The 20,679-nt window shown below is 39.1% G+C and overlaps 1 protein-coding gene across 7 annotated transcripts in view; it reads left to right on the top strand.

Moving 5' to 3' along the window:
- MAP7 (microtubule associated protein 7) overlaps positions 1 to 20,679 on the top strand; it is a 218,707-nt gene that overhangs the window by 107,697 nt on the left and 90,331 nt on the right. The window contains exon 1 of one of the 7 annotated variants that reach the window (XM_033235364.1): positions 13,859 to 13,862. The exons of the other annotated variants lie outside the window; for them this stretch is intronic. The gene's annotated coding sequence lies outside the window, so the exon portion shown is untranslated. Of the gene's footprint in view, positions 1 to 13,858; positions 13,863 to 20,679 lie in introns of those variants that run through there. 7 annotated transcript variants of the gene reach the window in all.

The raw sequence follows: 20,679 nt of genomic DNA on the forward strand, positions 1-20,679 counted from the left end.
TGTTATATCTTTATACAGATTTTACGTAGACAATGTTATTCATTATGCAGCTGTTAGTATGACTTAATACAGGGATAGATTTTGGAAAATATAGATGAGTGTGCCTCCTGTATGTTCTCCAGGAATATGGCTTCTTGGAACTGAGCTTTTGCTGGCTATTGAGTGACAACAAGTTCAAGATCTCTCACTCTTTGCAAGTTCATGGAAAACTAATAGGTGGTTGTAAGAGGCTAAAAGTCACCTCTACCTATGTTGGTTCTTAAGTGGGATCTTTAGCTGGTTCTAGGAATCAAATTAACACAAGACAGATTAACAGGAGAAAAGGATACAGGTTTTATAAATTTTTACACATACATAGGGAGTACAAGACAGTAAGGATGCAAATAAATGGCCAATGCAGATAGCTTTTGTACTTTTTGGACAAGGAATAATAAATTTGTGAAGAAATGACAGGACAGGGGGATCTGGGCTAGGGACAGTAAATTCTAGAAGTCACTAGGAGATCTATGGTGGGGGTATGCAAAGCTAGTGGAAGATAAGGGTTTCTTCAGTAAGTTTACCTCTACAGGTTCATTGCAGCAGCAATTTCCAATCTCTGGTGATAAGGGTTATTTTCTCTCCCTACTGGAGTGAAGGCATCCTCAAAGGAAATTTTGTGGCTTGCCGTCTGTGAGAAAGGACAGATTAGAAAGGCCTTTCTGCAACTAGTTTCTCAAGTACTTTCAGCTTGAAATAATAAATATGCCAAATTGGCATAGTGTGGGGTGGATCATCCTTAACTCCTTCATCGTCAACAGTGGAATCACATGCTTTAACCCACAGTTGAACTTGTTTCATTATGTGAAAATGGAGAGACCTAACAAAGGTGTCAGCTTGAGCAGTTAGTCTGCACATCTCACCTCTACAGAGTAGAGAGTAGCAGGGTCAAACCTCTTTAAGAATAATTTTAAACTGAGACATTTGCTGAAGTTTTATTCATGAAAGGTCCAAAACTGGAGTTTCAAGTAGCGTGATTAATGTAATTTTAGCCTAGGACATTTTTTAAAAAGCTTAAAGCACCCATGGAATACCAAATGCTTTGAGCTTTAACACTTCTTTCTGACAATAATTACATAGCAGAGCCATAGTTCAAATTATTAGTTCATATGGTAGGGCCATATTTTTTTTAAAAGGGAATATTTGCCTCCCTGATCTATTGTGGGCTTATTTACAGCTTATCCAAAAATTGCATCAAAGTATAAGGAACAGGTTAAGGAAAACATCACTGTTCTGTACCACTGAAAATTATTAAGTGATGCACAAAGAGATGGTTCCTATTGACATTGTCTATGGTCAGTTCCCATCAAATTCTGAAGAAGCATCAATGCCTTGTGTTGAGTCTGTATAATTTAGCTTATAACAAATGTCTCTCCATAGATTGAAAGATAAATATAGCTCCAGAAAATGGTTGAAACAATAGTGTCCAGAAGACTTAACAGCAAAGCAGTAAAGTAGCATAGTGCAGTGGTTCTCAACTTTGTTGTATATCAGATTCAAGTATAATGCTTGTTTCAAAGTGCAAATTCCCAGACCCAACCCTAGAGATTCAAATTTCATGCATCTGAGTTGGGGCATAGGAATCTGCTTTTTCAGTAAATACCCAAGGTGTTTCTGATGAAGGCGGCTCTTAGACCTCCATGGCTCCAAAGTTAATTTCTTACAGGCTTTGTGAAATATTGGTTAGGCTTCAAACATTTTTGTTTTTACATACCTTAGAAATTAAATTTTTTAAATACATAATGGACTTAAAAAGTGAGGAAATGTTGACATGGTATAACATGGAATAAAGTCTAATACTATCGTAAGTCCAACTATCGTAAGGCGCAGACTTTCTGTATTAATTTGTGCCCTGTGACAGTGATGCATCAATACAAACGAGACAGAAACCTTTTCACTTGCATGAAGCAAGGCCCTGCTCCCACAGTATGTCTTGTTTTGCTCTCAAGGGGAGCTTTTACAGGAGCAGTGCATTCTGTCATTTCTTTAGTGACACTTCAGAGGTTTTAGCACCCTTGACAATAAACCACCTAATGTTCAGGATGCATAAGAAGCGTGCCTTATGAAAACAGAAGAGGGCCGGGTGCAGCGGCTCATGCCTGTAATCTCAGCACTTTGGGAGGCCAAGGCAGGCACATTACTTGAGGTCAGGAGTTCTAAACCAGCCTGGCCAACATGGGGAAGCGCCCCCCCCCAAAATACAAATATTAGTTAAATCTGGTGGTGTGCACTTGTAGTCCCAGCTACTTAGGAGACTGAGGCAGATGAATCACTTGAACCCGGGAGTGGAGGTTGCAGTGAGCCAAGATTGCGCCACTGCACTCCTGCCTGGGTGACAGAGCAAGACTCTATCTCAAAAAAAAAAAAAAAAAAAAAAAAGTAGAAGGGAAATGTATATGAGAAACGAGGTATGAAAGGTTTTAAGACAGAATCTGGAAACTGATTGCTTTATAACCCTCCATATACACATATTCCCTTAAAGTAAGGTTTTTAACTCCAAGCATTTGTAAATTTGGATGAGGAAAATAATTTCATCTTTTTTTCCACTAACCTCACCTAGAAATTGAGCATTTCCTTTAATTACAAATGTAAGCAACAAACCTAAAGTAGTATGAGCATCAACAGAAGTCAGGTGTTTTCTTATCACATTACAGTTGTTTCAGATATCTCAAAAGATGGTTTGAACTGATTACTTTGAAATCATGACAGTTATTAGACATGCCCCTAGATTTTACTATTTACTGGGTTAATAAAGAAGCACATATATTTCTCGGGTATACATATTTAAATGTATAAAAATATGCATTAAATTTTTAACCATATTTAAGTATAACCATTTTTAAATGTACTTATCCTTAGTTTTCTTGCTAATGCTGTTTTGATTTATGCATTTAAAAATATTATCCTAAGAAGGGATTCAGCCTGACTTTACCAGGTGCCAGAGGAGTCCACAGCACAAAAACTGTTAAAATCCTTTTGTGGAACGCCCTTGGATACCCTTGGGAGCCTGCGGATCCCAGTTTGAAGGCAGCTGGTCTAGGGGACGGCTAAAGCCCATCAACATCTCTTAAACCATTAGTTCAGAAAACCCAGAAAGAACTTTTATGTTTTGCCAAGCAATGAAAAATGTGAACAATCACTTTAGCCCGTGGGAGATGATTCTAGGTTAAATTCTGTGAGTTGGTGGTTCTAAACCAGAGACGTACATCAAAATCCTTTAAGGAGTCATTTAAAACTACACAGCTGAGCCTAATGCCTCAGAATTGCAGTTCAGCAGGTCTGCGTGGGACCTGGACAGCACGGTGTAAAAAGCCCACAGGTGATTTTCATACAAACCCTCAAGAATCACCGTTTTAAACAGAAGGGCTTTGAAATCTTGTTTTATAAGAACTATTTTAAGTATGACCTTTTATTTTTATTTTATTTTATTTTATTTTATTTTTGAGACAGAATCTCACTGTGTCACCCAAACTGGAGTGAGTGCAGTGGTGCGATCTTAGCTCACTGCAACCTCTGCCTCCTGGGTTCAAGTGATTCTCCTGTCTCAGCCTCCCCAGTAGCTGGGGTTATAGGCATGTACCACCACATCCGGCTAATTTTTTGTGTTTTTAGTAGTGATGGGGTTTCACCATGTTGACCAGGCTGGTCTCAAACTTCTGACCTAAAGTGAGTCCACCTGCCTCGTGCTCCCAAAGTGCTGAGATTCCGAGCATGAGTGCCCACCCTTAAGTAACACTTTTTAAAAGTTTTATGTTTGATCCAAAAATTCATGGAGGAAATTGGGAAGATGTACTTTGTAGTCTGAAATTTGTTATTGTTGTTGTTTTGAGACAGGGTCTTGCTCTGTCACCCAGGCTGGAGTGCAGTGGCACCATCCCAGCTCACTTGCAGCCTCCACCTCCCAGGCTCAAGCGATCTTCCCATCTCAGCACCCCAGGTAACTGAGACAACAGTCATGTACCACCATGCCCAGCTAATTTTATTTTTTGTAGAGACAGGGTCTCCCTATGTTATCCAGGCTGATCTAAAATTCCTGGGTTCCAGAAATCCTCCCGCCTCAGCCTTCCAAAGTGCTGGGATTACGGGTTGGAGCCACCACACCCTGACCTGTAGTTTGGAATTTGTAACCACTCAAAGCATCTTCTGTCATCGGGTGCCAGGGGAGAGGGGTTCTTGACCATCTCTGGGGACCATGAAACTCAAGTTTCACGCCCTGGTCTTCAGCTTAAGGGGCGAATAGCTTTACTGAGATTTGCAAAGGTATACGTGATCAAAAAAGGGGAAGGAAGAATAGCTATCTATATGCTGAAATAGCAAAATTTAATGGAAAAATGAACGAGAAGATAAAATCATTAGACATACTAAGGAAACAGTTACTAAAACACCATTCATTTTATGAGAAGTACTGAACTGTAGCTCTAATTATTTGATTTCATTAACATTTTCTGCTCTATGATTTCTTGAATTTGGTTTTTTGCAATGTAAACACAGTACCATAGGTAAATGGAGTTGCATATAAGTGGTTTTGATGGTATATATTAGGGAAAAATGATAAAATATTAAAATATACTGCCTCTTAATTCAAAAGCAAAATTATCTCTAAGACTTTAAGCCTATTTTATGCGGCTGGGTATGTATCTGCCAGAAATGAAATCAGCATGCGGAAGAGATCTCTCAACTCCCATGTTTATTATAGCGCTATTCACGACAGCCAAGATATAGAATCAACCGGTATTCATCGACGGATGAATGGATAAAAAAAAGTCATATGTATACCCAGTGGAATGGTATTCAATTTAAAAAATAAGAAAATCCCGTCATTTAGGACAACGTGGATGAACCTGGAGGACATTATATTAAATGAAATACACCAGGCATAGAGAGGTGCCGCATGATCTCGTTGTTATGTGGAGTGTAAAAAAGTTGAACTCCTAAGTAGAGAATAGGATAGAGATTACCAAGAGATTGGGGAGAGAGGAAGTTGGGGGAGGTTTGGTTTTTTTTAAGAGCTTAAATATTTTATTTTTAAGATACAATAATTTCATCCTAATACTGGGCTGTCCTGCATTTGAGAGTATTGTGTCCTTGGACCTCCATCCTCTGCTCATTGTCATAATTCTTAGATCTTAATTCTTATTAAAGTTTTATTTTCATCTTCTAAAATTACAAAACAGTAAACATGTAATATACAAAATGTATAGTTTCCTCCTTGCAACAAGTGAGAAAAAATTCTTATTTTAACAAAAAGCATTTTTAAGTGAGTAAAGATGCAATTTTTCATTTACAAAAGAAGTTAATAGGTTTTCTAGTTGGGTTTATAAAAAGCTGATGCATATCCTGTTCTTTTTCCCTATGACTGATGGCAGAAATTCTGCTTTTGTTTATGATGCCCTCTCCTTGGCAAGGAGTGCCCCCCACCCACATACCTACTCACTGTTTAGGACCAGCTCAGACGTCCCCTATTCCAGGAAGCCTCCCTTACCTGTCTCTGTGTTCCCATAGAGATCTCTATCACGGTACTTACTACATTATGTTTTAATTATGTATTTCTATGTGTGTCTGTTTTGGAAGACTTTAGCCTCAGTATGATTGTATTATTAATGTCTGGAATAGTGCCTGCTCATTACATATTGTCCTGAGTGATTATATGCGTAGTCACCTGGCTCACACCTCCCACCACTTTGTTATTGTACTTGTCTGTGATCATGCTACAGAATTCTGTTGTGGGTGAACTCACCCAGCAGCACAGGGATGGTGCTTTGACCTTCAAGCTCCTGCTCTGGCCAACCAAGCTAACCTGCCCAGTTTGGCCAGCCGCTCATTGTAATAAATTGAGTTCAAATGGAACCCAGCACTATTAAACTAGCCATCAGCCTAAGACTACCCTTCAGAGAAGGAGCAAGACCAGGCATGAAGTGGGCCCCTGAGCCAGCCACTCCCTGTGTAAGTCTGTACTTCAGCTTCTCGCTCTCTTTTCACTGCAGTTTTATTGCTGTCTCACCAAGATTTCCTTTCTTCCAGGCCTTTAGTCTTAATGGAAAAAAAAAAAAAAAAAAAAAAAGAAGTTCCCGATGTTTGCTTAATTATTAACGTAATACTGGTTTAATTCTGAACTAGAAGATCTCAAACTCTTTATGACAGCCCAGTGAATAAAGTGAAGCAAAATGTAGAGGGGTCAGAAAGTGACTGCATTTCAGTTTGTAAAATGAAAAAAAGGGGAAGGGTGGTAGAGCTGACTCGTGACTAATTCCTAGAATATAGGTGCAGTGGGCCTTATTCACCTAAGTGCATCCTAGAGATTGTATACATCATGCACACAGTTTTAGGTATTGTCTTAGACTGTTTATGCTGCTAATAACAAAAACTGAGACTAGATAATATAAATAACATAACTTTCTTTTCTTGAGTTCTGGGGTCTGAGAAGTTCAAGATCAAAGTGCTGGCCTTCAGTGTCTGGTGAGGGCCTTCTTACTGCATCCTCATATAGTAAAAGGGGCAAAAAGGACAAGAGGACCCCATGCTGTGTCCTCATGTGCAGAAAAGATGGGCAAAACAAGGGGCCTAGCTAGCACCCTTGAACCCTTTTTATAAGGGTACTAATCCCAGCCTCATGACTTAATCACCTGAAGGCCCCACCTCTTAGCACTATGGGTCATAGGTTCCAACATACTAATTTTGGCGGATACATACATTCAAACCATAGCAGATATTAACCTATCAATAGTGCAGTTGAACATAAAATGAAGCTCTCACTTCAATGAAACACGAATTAATATGATTTAAAACAGTTGCACATTGTACTTTCTGAACACCTGTATTCTGTAGCCTGAATTTTGGCAGAGAAAGTGGTTGACACATTTGTATCTACTATCAAATTACCATGATAATTGTTTATTGTTCTCTCTTCACTTTATACCTTTTAATTAAACTGGGGGTTGGGGGCAAGGGAGGTGAGAAGAAAGAAGAAAAATACAGTTTTCGTCGCAAGAGGATTTTGTATCATTTTCCCGAAGGTCTTAGTTCTAGAAATTCTGCAGTCTTGGAGACCTGTCCGTTTTTCTTTATAACTTACTGTGACTGTATTGTGTATTCATCAATATTATGAGATATTATGAAATAGTAAAACTCACTGTGACTGTATGCATGCTTGCCCACGCATGGCTGAACTTTTACAAAGCAGTGAGGGAAGTTCTCCTAGGGTCAGGACAGGTCATCATGGGCACAAGGCCTCTTATTACTTTCTCTCATCAGAAAAAAACAAGTGAGAGAAAAAAAAATGCACCTTCACTCAGGCTCCTGAACCCCATCTCAGTTCTTCTCCAGATAGCCCAGCAAGTGAGTTTGTCTAATCCCTGTCTCAGGAATGAGCATGATGAATGAAAACCAAGCAAATTCTGGAGTCAAACCAGGTTAGATTCAGACCCTTTCTGACCACTTCCAATTTCTGCCTCTGTGTTTTCAGTGTTAAATGTGGATGCTAATTGCCTGCCTTGCAGGGTGTCTGTAGGAATTAGATGTGATTATGTAAAGCTTCTAGCACAATGCCTAATATGATAAATGGTTCTCACAGTTGCTGCTGCTGCTGCTGTTACTGTTACTATGTTTTTTCTCTACAGTAGTTCTCCTTTGTTTTCCTTTGAAAGCTGGAGCTGTCTGTGCTTCTCCTATTTTATAGTTATCAGTTGAGGGTTTTCAGTGGCGTTTTGGTATTGTGGAGTTATTTCTTTTACTCAGACAACCTTTCTTAGGGAGTTAATCTGATACTATATCAGAGACAGTAGATTCTTCATAGACCTTTCTAGCCAATGTTGAATGAGTATTTGGAAGTAGCACATACGTGGACACTACTAATTAGAATATGAAGCATGAATTTAGGTAATCATAGAGGTTTACAATAATCTAAAACCAATTATAAAGATTTATAACCCACATTTTGAACATTGAGTAGTATTAGGATAGTTTTTCTAGCTTTTAAAATCAGCCTAAACTTTTTGGTAAAGTCGAGTTTTGTAAAATGGGTGAAGATTTTAATTTTTTTTCCTAGTGAAATAAGGATTGGCAAAACTTTAAAGCTGGTTTACAATAATTACCAGATGAATAGAAACTAAAATGTATTGTCACCTGATGTTTCATTGTAGGTGCCTATGAAATGGCTGTGAATTCTGTCTGTATCCCTAAAAATTTAGACGAAACTGTCATTCTTATATGTAATCTTAGCTAAGTGACCTCAGATTGACATAAATCAGATCAATATTGGTATTTTTATAACCCCAGCATAGATGGTGCCTGTATTGATTATTGTAAGTAGCAGGGAGCTTTGGGGAGCTGCTGATGGAAATGGTGTTAGCTGTACCCCGGGGAAAGAATCATGCAACACAGTGATAAGTCAGCTAACGAAATTCATAGCAACAAATCTGTTTGGCTTCTAGGCATCTCTTTGAAGTGGGCCAAGGGCTTGGGGCTGGAGGTAGGAAACCTGCATTGGTTCCTGCTGGGGCTTCTGCCAACTCTGATGGAAGAGCATCCTGGGCTGTCTGAGATAAAATTGCTTCTCTAGCACCTTCACTGAATACGAAATAAAGGAGTGAAGCTAAAGGGTGGAAGAACACTTCTGAGCACCTTCATCCCTGCTTCAAAGCCAGGGTCAGGGGGCTGTTATACCAGGGAGTGCTGAGAAGGGCAGAAAGCTGAAACTGCTCCTTCCTCTGATAGAAGAGGCAATGAAAAACTGGTGAAAGTGGCTGATGATGTCCGCAGGGGCAGACAGCACTGACTCCTGCTTTGTGGACTCTGCACAGATGCTATCTTGGAACTCAGACTGCTAGCACCTTTCACATTTGTATCACTTTTAATGTGGTCACACTTTTAATTTGACCACTCTGCAGGCCAGTGTTCATGTATTACTTTAGTGTGGCTTTTCTTATGATCAAAATCTTCTAAAATCAATTTGGTGAGCTATAGAAAGAGAAGGTAAATTTTCCTTGTGTGAAATACAACTCTCAGTAATAAGACTGGTATTAGCTATTCTTTGAATCTTATCTCCTGTTCTTCAGGGATGGCTTTGAGGTTTAATAAATGCTTGTCCATGGTGATTTCAGATGATTTTTAAGAAGTCATCTTTTAGGATGGGTGTGGTAGCTCACACCTGTAATCCTAGTGCTTTGGGAGGCCAAGGTGGGTGGATGGCTTGAAGCCAAGAGTTCAAGACCAGACTGGGCAACAAAGCGAGACTCTAGCTCTACAAAAAATAAAAATATCAACTGGATGTTGTGGCATGCACCTGTAGTCCCAGCTACTTGGGAGGCTGAGGCAGGAGGATCGCTTGAGCCCAGGAGTTCTAGGCTGCAGTGAGCTTATGATCACATCACTGCACTCCAGCCTGGGTAACAGAAGGAGACCCTGTCTTTAAAAAAAAAAAAAAAAAATCATATTTTAGAAATATTTTTAAAATGGAATTTTTTTCAGGCATAAGTAGTTACCTTATTTTTGCTGACAAATATTTGTTACAAAGTCAAGTTTTGCCTGCCAGAAAATCTTGCCTAAGGAAAATTGAATAGTTTATCCGAAAGTATTAACTGAGGAACATGGGTGTGATTATTTCTAAGACATTTTAAAAATTAAATGGTTAACCACACATATTAAATGAATTCCTTTCCCAACCAACTCTAAAATATGATTACCTATGACCCTTTCCTTATGCCTATTTGCCATACTTTTATAGTGTTTGCTTTTTAAAATAATAATTCTTACTAATAAATGGGTTATGTTCCAGAAGTTCATATATGAATTAGCTGTTTGAAAGCTGGCACACATTTGCACATTATAAAAATATTGCATGTGTAACTGATAACCCACAAAAGCCTATTTAACCTGTTAGATAGTAATGTTATTATAAAATCCCTATAAAAAATGTGTATATAGTTATTCACTCAATTTTTATTAAACATCTATTCTACTTTAATCATATAATGATGTACCTTCAAATTGGTCAGATTCTACTATTTGTAAAGCAGGTTTTCTCACTTCCTCAAATTCTTCTTCCTACCCTGCCCTCACCCAACTATAATTTTTCTCCTTCTTATCATCTCCTTGGAAACCAAACTCAGTATCAAAACCTCTCCCTCCCTAACTTACTATTTGCAGAAAGCACACGCCCTTTTGAAATTTTTGTAAGGTTTTCCACTTCTGTAAAATAAAGGACATAGGATAACAGAAAAAGTGTCATGAAGTTTAGGGCATATGCATCATTTGTAAACTAAAAAGAAAACATATTACCATGTCACTTCCTTAGAATACTCCTAATGCATCTAGGAAAAATGGCTGTTTGAGGGGGCACTCAAAGACTGAAATGAGATCTGTTCACATTTGGTTAGAAAGCTCAGATAGTTCTTTAGACATCTTCCTTTCTGATAATGATTCCCCTACGATTCTGAAAACAGGACTGGTTATCTAGGAGCAGGTGTTTGGATAAAGAAGAGAGTGGGGAGGTAGGTCAGGTCTGTGACAGCCCTTTGTCCCCTGGGACGCAAGGAGAGTAGCTGATTCCTCCCAACCTCCACTTAGTAATGGTTGGCTTCTTTTTTCCTTCTTCTAGGAGAAGGTATCCATATAGTTGACCCATTCAGTCTCTCTCAACCTCCTTCTGGCTTCTCCTACTGTTGTAGGCACCAATCCCCAAGTGGATGTTGTGAAGTACAAAATGGTCACATAAAATGCATTCTAAAAGTATTTAGAAGAAAAGAGCCCATTTGTCAGCTTAGTGTTAGCTGAGCTCTTCATGACCCCTAAAGGGCCTGTAGCTTAGGCAGATTTAGAATTTGTAATCGGATTCTCTTGTTTGAAATGGATGTGGCATTCTTTAAATGAAAATACTTACTGGACAGCAAGCGTGTAAATTGCAGTCTGTGGACTCTGCAGCCATGAGTGCTCCTTGATGGGCTGCTCAGTCAGCCTTTCCTTCCAACCTGCTACTGTTTGCCAGGTTGTGGCGCCTGCCACATAGCACACTTTGTGCCTTTGAGAGTTGGCAGAGCTTGTTTTGGTGTTTTTCAGATTGGGATCCTTTCCATTAGTTTGTTTTGTTTTTGTTTTGTTACTACATTTAGATATTCAATAGGTTCCAGAATTTGAGATCTCTTATTTGGGGACATATTGATGTGGCAAATTAGAGATTGAACAGCTTAAAAAAAAAAAATTCCTTGTCTAGTGGAAAGATGATTTAAAAAAATAAAAGGAACATGTTTTAAATCTCCATTTTCTTTCCCACATGAGGCCAGAGGAATGCTTTGTGATTTAAATCCCTTTTTCCTGGCCTGATATTGAGTCTCTGCTTGCTGTGCTAAGCATACCAAAGCCCTTGCTTGGCCCTATTTCTTTGTTCTCCAGGATGATAGCCTTAATTACTTAATAGATTCAATTTATTTTCAGACCACAAGTTACCTGAGAAAGTTACTAGAAGTTTGAGTTCTTTTTTTTTTTTTTTTTTTTTTGAGATGGAGACTCGCTCTGTCGCCCAGGCTGGAGTGCAGTGGTGCGATCTCGTCTCACTGCAACCTCCGCCTCCTGGGTTCAAGCGGTTCCCCTGCCTTCACCTCCCGAGTAGCTGGGATTACAGGTGGCCGCCACCACGCCCAGCGGCTAATCTTTGTATTTTTTAGTAGAGATGGGGTTTCACCATGTTGGCCAGGCTAGTCTTGAACTCCTGAGCTGAAGCGATCCGCCTGCCTTGGCACCCCAAGGTGCTGTGGTTACAGGTGTGAGCCACTGTGCCTGGCCGATTGATGAGTTCTCATATAGCGTCTGTGCAGATTTCACAAGGTGGGAGTCAGTGTCGTCTGTCCTTGCAGACATCATCGGCTGCCTTCACCAGTTTTTCATTGCCTCTTGTATCAGAGAAGGAGCAACTTCAGCTTTTAGCTCTGGCACAACAGCTTCCTGATTCTGGCTTTGAAGTGGGCATGGAGTTGTCCAGGAAGTGTTCTTCCACCCTTTTGCTCCACTACTTTATTGCCTATCCAGAGAAGGTGCTAGAGAAGGAATTCAATTTCAGCAGCCCACGATGCTCTTCCATCAGAGTTGGCAGAAGCCAGGGCCTGGAACCCATGCAGGTTAGGCTTGCAAAACTAGAGGGGTAGAAATGGTAAATGTATCTATATGGAACAAACCTTGCTTTTAAGCCTCTAATTCAATCCAAATAGGGTGGCTTCTTGAAGGTTTCATTCCTACTTTTGTTCACTGTTATGCTATGTACCAGGAAAGCAAAGCCTCCTTGGAGTTTTCCTTGTGGTTATTTCCTTGGAAGTGGCTGCCTTTTCCAGTTGAGTTCAGACTGGCAGAAGCAGAGAGTGCAAGAGATTAAGTTACCAACTCTGGGAGCAAGGGATCAGGTGTAGATGCTGACAGAAGAAGGTAAATAATAATCAGGACTGTGGTCTCACACATCAGTGAAGATTTAATAGAGCACTTATGAGAAGATGAATCTAGAATATCGAATTCCTATAGCCACATATTGAAAATCATGAAATTAATTGCAATTAAAGGAAGAACTTGAAAAGTAGGCTAAAATAGGTTACTAAATTAGAAAAGAAAGGGGCAAAAAAGTAAATAGTTCTGAATAAATGGAAAGCAAATATATATATTTATACATAGAATTTTTTTTTTCCAGAAAGGAAGAGGGAAAAGGTTTTTACCTTTCACTTTATAGCTTTTTGTACTTTTTTGAATTTCCTAACTATGTAATAGACGTTTCTTTCTTAAAGCCAGGCACAGTGGTTCACACTTGTAATCGTAGCCACTGAGGAGGCTGAGGTGGGAGGATTACTTGAGGCCAGAAGTTTGAGACCAGGCTGAGCAACATAGTGAGACCCTATCTGTTAAATAAATAAAGAACACTTCCTTTGTAAGATAAAAAGAATAAATAGGCTATCTGGGTCATAGAATTATGGGCCTTTTAGATGTTATTTTATGTTCTTTCTGTAGTATAGAAAAGCTAATAAATAAGAGTAAAATTAGGCTAAATCAATAGATAAATTTACTTTCTTTTTATAAGCAAATGTGCCATTGATACCTATCATGTATTAAAGGTTTCTTTGTAGAACAGTTGATAGAGAAGGGAACTTAACCCTTGTGTAACCAACCTGTAAGTTGCACTTCATATAGGACCTTAGAATACTAAGTATTTGAGAAGAATTGAGGCTCAGGAATTATCAGGAGCTATTTGAGGTTAGCGCGTTTGATCGAGGATCCCTTCACATTCTTTTTAGGATTCCACTGGCTTCTAAGGTGTTTGCATTCCTATGGAACTGATTTCTATTGCAAATGTTATTAAAACTTGATGTGGCATGTTTCCCTCCTTTTTTCTCCTGATATTGCTCCTCCCACTGTTTTCAAGTCTAAAGCTGCTCTGCTTTAATATAATGAACCAGGACTGCTTGGCTTTCTGACTTTTGGAACGGATTAGACTATGCAGGATTCATGATGGGCCAAATAAAAGAGCTACTGAATAAGAAATAAGACATTTGGAAGGCTAAGATGCGTGGAATTTATTCTGTAGCCAGAAGGATCTCTGTATCAGTTTAGGGATTTTTTTTTTTTTTAAATTTATGATTACAGAATTTCTTAATGATTTTAACAAATGGGGGATTTTGTTTTCTCTAACCTATTGGGAACATAGAAGTAGACCAGCGACTTAAAGATGTCAGGGCCTGAGTCTCTGTTCCCTTGGCCTTTCCCTCCTGATAGCCTCGTGGTTTCCAGATAGATGCTCTGCCTTAAGCATCGCATGGGCATTCAAAGCAGGAAGAAAAGGAGGGGTGAAGAGCAAACAGGTTCACACACCAGAGTCTGCTGTGCCTTAAGGATCATTCCCACAAACCACACCTAACAACTTCAGTCTTCAATGTTTTGGCCAGATCTGTGTCCAGTGGCCAATCAGGGTTCTGTTAGAAAAGAACCATCAAGGCGGGCACAGTGGCTGATGCCTGTAATCCCATCACTTTGGGAGTCTGAGGTGCAAGGATCACCTGGGGTCAGGAGTTCAAGACCAGCCTGACTGACCAACATGGTGAAACCCCGTCTCTACTAAAAATTCAAAAAGTAGCCAGGCATGGTGGCACGTGTCTGTAGTCCCAGCTACTCAGGAGGCTGAGGTGGGAGAATCGCTTGAACTCAGGAGGCAGAGGCAGTAAATCAAGATCACACCACTGCACTCCAACCTGGGTAACATAGCAAGACTCCCTCTCAAAAAATAAATAAATAAATAAATAAAGCATCAAAGAGTTGATATTTATTGGGTAACCAGCATGGATTGGAATGATATAGCCCCTTCCCTATGCAATACGGATCATTTCCAAGAGAGAAATATTACATCAAGTATTCCTCATTGTGTTTTGTTTTTGTTTTATTTTACTGTGGAGCACATTTTTTGTTTTGCCTCTCATGGGACTCAGTTTTTAGAAATTTTGGAAGCATACATTCTGAAAATGATATAAGATAGAATGAAATCAGATGCTAAATACCATGGGACAGATTGCATGGGAGTGCAGTATAAGTCAGAGAAAGAAATGTGATGGTGGTAGGAATAGCTTAAAAAGATTTCACGGGAAAGGGACTTGAGTTGGACTATGATGGATTGAGTTGGACTGTAAATGGATTGAATTCTACATGTTACTACATGGTGTGTACACGTCATTATACACTTATGAAAACCAGTAGAAAGTGCATCGCCAAGCGTGGCCCCTCATGTAAACTATGGACCTTGGGTGATAATGGCATGTTGGTGTCAGCTCATCAGTGGTAACCAATGGACCACTCTGGTGTGGGATGTTGATGGTGGGATAGGCGTGGGGGCGGGGCTGCAACAGCATATGAAACTCTGTACTTTCTGCTCAATTGTGCTGTAAGCCTAAAACTGCTCTAAGAAAGAAAAAGAGATTAGATGTAAATAGTTGCAAAGATGGTGAGGCTGGTGTTCTAGTGAGGGAAAAAAGAACACAGTCACAGATACAGAAATGACTGTAGCACAGGACAGCATGGGGAGAACGAGCTGGCCCATAATTTTAGACAAGCTTTCAGTTAAATATTCAGTGGTTACATGAAATGAGTTGGAATAAACGTTCAGAACCTACCATATCATTCCTATTAAATTTTACAAAGTTTACATAAGAAATTTAAAATATTTTAATATTTTCTACAGAGGAGAAATGATTAATTTTTGATATTTGACAGTAGTGTATATGTGTATTTATTTCACTGATTAAACTCATTGACTAATACTTATAGGATTAAAATTACATGCAAATTTATTTACAAAACTGATATTTAAAACTGAGTCCCCTGTTTAGAACTATTTTTAAGTATTGTACATTTTCTGCTTAGATAACTGTACTTTGTAAGTATGAAAGCTTTTCTATTTTGTGGCCAATAGTAATCATTTTGTAAAATACTGGCATTAGCCATTTTAGTTTTCCTTAAAGTAAATCATTATCCTATTAAAGTAAAAACATCCTCTTTTCAGTTCGTTGTTTTAATTAAGCAAAGTATAATAAAGTTGAGTTCTAATTATTTTTCTTTTCCACATTATTTAAATAGTTTCTTCTAATTACACATTGATTTTAATTGAATTGGGTCTAATTTGATAAACTCCGTTTCCAGCTGTTAAAATATAGATGGGTAGCTACAATCTCTGATTTGCCATTTCTCCATGTGACTGGAAAACTTTAATATGGTTAGACTTTGCCCTCCTTTTGTGTACTTTGCCCTATGCTTTGCTTAGTCGTAAACATTATTCATGTTGTGGGGCAGGGATAATGCTTGTACAGTAGCTAGCATTGTGACTGGTGGTAAGTCACCAACGGAGATGAAAAGACTTCCCTTTTAATCTGATTTATATTAATGCAAGGGGAAAATACATCATTTTCTATTCTATTTTTAGTGTTGCCATCTGGGTGAAGGAAGGTTTTTGTTTTATTTATTTACTTATTTTTTAGATAAAAGCCTTTTTGGTTGAATTTAAAGTGTGTAATGTTTATTCCTGTCAGCACAGTGTTTCAGAAAGCATTTGTGATGTGCATTGAGGAGCTGTTTTTAGTGGTAAATGAAAGAGCTTAGTGGGTGATTCCCCCCAGTTCCCACAAGATATATGGAACATGTGCTTTTCTGAAATATCCTTTTCCTCGTGTTTAGCTAGGGTGGATAATTCTTTGGCTACATAAGAAACAGATTATCAAAATAAATTTATTAATTGCTTTGGGAAAGGGTTGGGGTTTACAAATTTCCCAAAGTTGAGATGCTTGTCTGATGTTATCAGTAGAGGCTATAATGTTCACATGCTTTCTTTCCTTCATGCGGTATAAGCAATAACAGCTTGAGTGTCCCTTATCTGAAATGTTTGGAAATAGAAGGGTTTCAGATTTCAGGTTTTTGGATTAGTGATGCTCGACCTGTATTCTGTTGTGTTTGCAGAGTGTCACTCTAATTCCTGAGATTCTCACTGTAGGTGAGACTGGTCGCTCCTTTCTATGAAGCGGGGTCAAAACATCCATTTGATTTTGAGTCTTGCCTAATATAATGTTGAAGTCATCCTAGAATAACATGAGATTTTTTTTCTCTTCTGATGTGAAATGTTTAGCACACCGCCCAGCACATGTATGACACTGAACAAATGCTTGATGAAGGATGCAAGAGAGGAATGGATGTGTGCCTTCTGGAACACTGTGGCAAAAGTCCAGAAAGAAAAATATTTAAAAAGTATTAATGATAAGATGATTAGTAAAAAGAAAAAGAATACATTTTCTTATTTTTTGATGACTGCTAAGATTGTAGAGAAAGGGTGACAAAAAGAGTTGTCAGATCAAGGTCACATCTACTTCACATCAGAAGAGAAAATATATCTCATGTTATTCTGGAGATTGTAAGGCTGAAGGGCATGGCCCCTGCCCTCAGGTTGTTCTGGTCAAGTGGAAAATTACCATAGACCTGTACCTGACCAGATATCAACGACTGAATGCCGATGTTCCGTTTATTTGGAGACTGTTTGTTGAAGCTCAGAATATGATGACTATGACTAGACATCAGCTCCTTGGAGGAAAATGGCCCAGTCCTATCCCTTAGGAATATTTTGGTAACCTATTTTGATAGAATTTTCTTTTGATGTTTTATGTATGATATTAATGTCTTCCCTATCACATGTTAGGTTTTTTTATTTCAGAGAAAGTTGATTGCGTCACTATTTGTTTATTTTTTTTTTTATTTTTTGAGACGGAGTCTCTCTCTGTCACCCAGGGTGTAGTGCAGTGGCGCAATCTCAGATCACTGCAATCTCCACTTCCCAGGTTCAAGCGATTCTCCTGCCTCAGCCTCCCTAGTAGCTGGGATTAATTACAGGCATGCACCACCATGTCTGGCTAATTGTTGTGTATTTAGTAGAGACGAGATTTCACCATATTGGCCAGGCTCGTCTCTAACTCCTAACCTCAGGTGATCTGCCCACCTCAGCCTCCCAAAGTGCTGGGATTATAAGTGTGAGCCACCACGCCCAGCCTATGTCAGTATTTTTTATCATCTCATGTATAGACCTTGACAGTTCAATCCAACTGCCTCAACTTCTCTTTGGAAGTGGTTCAATATAAATTATTAACAAAGACCTACATGTCTCTGTTCCATTCTTCATGTCTTAGTGTCAGTTACAGAAATAAGGAGAGATACCTGTGGTAGATTCTGTCCCCATGTGTCATATAACTATACACCCTGTTGGACTGTATTTATAAAGTCAGTGTCTTTTGTTGGGTTTGTACTCTCTTTATTGAACAAATGTATTTCCTTTTGGTTTAATATCATTTTCTATCATGGTCATACATCTTAAGGTTTTTTCCCTTATGAAGAGATGGAGAAATCAGAAAGTGACTTTCAGTCACTGTCATTGCTGAATGAGCTACTCCAAATTGTAAAACCTCCACACTCTTACCGTGCTCTAATGAAGTCTACCATAGCCACCAAATCTTAACTTTGTGTTCTGTATAGATATGTGAAATGCAAGAAAAAGATCTTAATTGAATTGTTTCTGTCAGCAGAATAGGGAGAGTGCTGTGTATAACTTAAATATGTATCATTATCAGATGGTCCTATTTAGCTGCATATGTTTTGGCAACAAGAATTGAGCAATAGAGTGAATAAATGGTTCATTGTTGTTATTTCTGTTTCAAAATGTCAGTCAGATTAAATGTGGCTAGAAGTTGCACCATGCCATGAAATGGGTCTATTCTGGTGTGTGTAGAAGAGCAAATGAGACTCTGCACTATTTTTGACATTTACAGTTACTTAAATTGCCATGACACAATACCTGTAGGCATGCCCCATGAAGCAGCTGCTTCCCCGTTAAGTGATGGTCTACAAAAGATTAATAACACCAGTCAATTTCCCATATTGTATCTTCTTCACCTCCCTGCAAAATGACCTTCAAAAATATGCCCCACCTATTTCCCAACAGACCCATTTCCTTATCTGGCCTGCTGGCCACTCATCCTCCCAGGAGTTTGTGGCTGGAGTTCCATTTCTGGTGGAGGGTCCCTATATGGTGCTACATGAGCTGTCCTTGGCTTCTTCTAGGGTGACCACACTGACTCTACTCTTCCCCTACTTCGTGTTTCTTCAGGGATAGCCCTAAGTTTCACCATATTCATTCATGTCACTTTTTACCATGTAACGGTCAAATAGTTATCTCTTGGTACGTGATATGGGTAAGTGGAAGAACCTGACTAGTTACTAAACTATATAGAAGGCAGAGTTCTTAGGATGTCTGTTTTTAGTCTGATTTCCTTTTACTGTTTTCTTTAAGATGAGATCTTTTTTAAATTCATTTCCAGCAGACTTGTTAGACTTCACTGTTCATTTACACAGAATCCATTGAAGCCAATGAATCCAATCCAATCCACAGAATCCAAAGTAGTTCACAGCTGGAAGTTCCATGTGATATATACTTTAGTGAGTTTCCATTGCCTTCACGAAAAAGTCCACACTCTCAGAATTCAAAGAGACATTGACCTTAGCCTGTTTCTCTTGTCATATCTTCAACTGCCTCCCTTCCTAAACCTGCTGTTCTGACTAGACAGTACCGATTATCTCTCCTGTCCCTTTGCCTTGGTAGTTTTGCTCATGCTCCACCCTAGTAAGGGAATTTCTTCACATTACTCTTCACTTATCTGGATGCTTTCTGGTCTGCAAGCTCTTTGCCCGGGGACTACTGTCCCTTGTGGCTCCTTCTCCCACTCCGAATTCTTGTAACACTATATCATTTGTTTGGTTATTAAACCTCTGTGGGTTTATGGATTTTTTAGAAAATTGAATCAGTCCGTTGTTGCAATTTCTTTTTTTTTTTTTTTTTTTGAGGCGGAGTCTCGCTCTGTCGCCCGGACTGGAGTGCAGTGGCCAGATCTCAGCTCACTGCAAGCTCTGCCTCCCGGGTTTACGCCATTCTCCTGCCTCAGCCTCCCGAGTAGCTGGGACTACAGGCGCCCGCCACCTCGCCGGCTAGTTTTTTTTTTGTATTTTTAGTAGAGACGGGGTTTCACCGTGTTAGCCAGGATGGTCTCGATCTCCTGACCTCGTGATCCGCCCGTCTCGGCCTCCCAAAGTGCTGGGATTACAGGCTTGAGCCACCGCGCCCGGCCGTTGTTGCAATTTCATGTATGTGCCCACTGTCTCTCCTCCAAAGGATGGTAAGCATCTTGAAAGCAGATGCTATGTCATATGACCTTCGTATTCTCACTGTGTAGCACAGTGTCTGGTCCATGGCGGTATTTTTAAATGTTGAAAAAATTACTTAATTAATTAGAATTACTTAACATTTCTGAGCCTGGTAGTTCTGTTGATAGTGACAAAGAGACTGACATTAGGGTATTGGCTTTTTTGTGAGGACGTTCATGTGATAGCAGAAATACATGAGCAGATATTCCCTAGATGTTGAAGATGGGAACTTTATTGAGAGCACATATTTATAAATGCATACTCGACAGTGACTGATGTACAGATAGTATTTCAGGACATAATGGGAGATGATTTTTGAAGAAAGGAGATAGTGTTGGAGGAATTGGAAGTTCCAGAATACAGTGTAACCTAGAAACATAGGACAAGAAAAGGAAAAAGAAGTGGTAGAAGGAGATAATTACACACCTAATAATATTTCTTCCAGTATCAAGCTCAAGGTGTCCCATAGAGTAGTGTACTGTTTGAATAAATACAAGTAGGAAGAAAACTGAGGTAGTGTGGGAAATGAAATCCGGGTTTGTCTGATGCTAACTCCCATGAGCTTTGATCATTGCTACCCAACTTCACTTGTAATTGTGAGGAATTTAACCTAAGGAGAAATTCTCTATTATGTGGAATAATCAGGAAAGTCATTAGGAGTGATGCTGTTGCTTTATTTCCTTCTTGTTCTAATGCAAATTTTATAAATCACATTGAATAAAACACTTCATACCTATGATTAGAGTGCTACAAACAAACCTGGAAATGAAATCCAGGTTTGCCTGATGCTAACTCCCTTGAGCTTTGACCACTGCTACCTAACTTCACTTATAATTATGAGGATTTTAAACTGAGGAGAAATTCTCTATTACATGGAATAATCAGGAAAGTCATTAGGAGTGA

Source organism: Trachypithecus francoisi, unplaced genomic scaffold, assembly GCF_009764315.1.
Source record: "Trachypithecus francoisi isolate TF-2019V2 unplaced genomic scaffold, Tfra_2.0 Lachesis_group15, whole genome shotgun sequence".
Lineage (NCBI taxonomy): Eukaryota > Metazoa > Chordata > Mammalia > Primates > Cercopithecidae > Trachypithecus > Trachypithecus francoisi.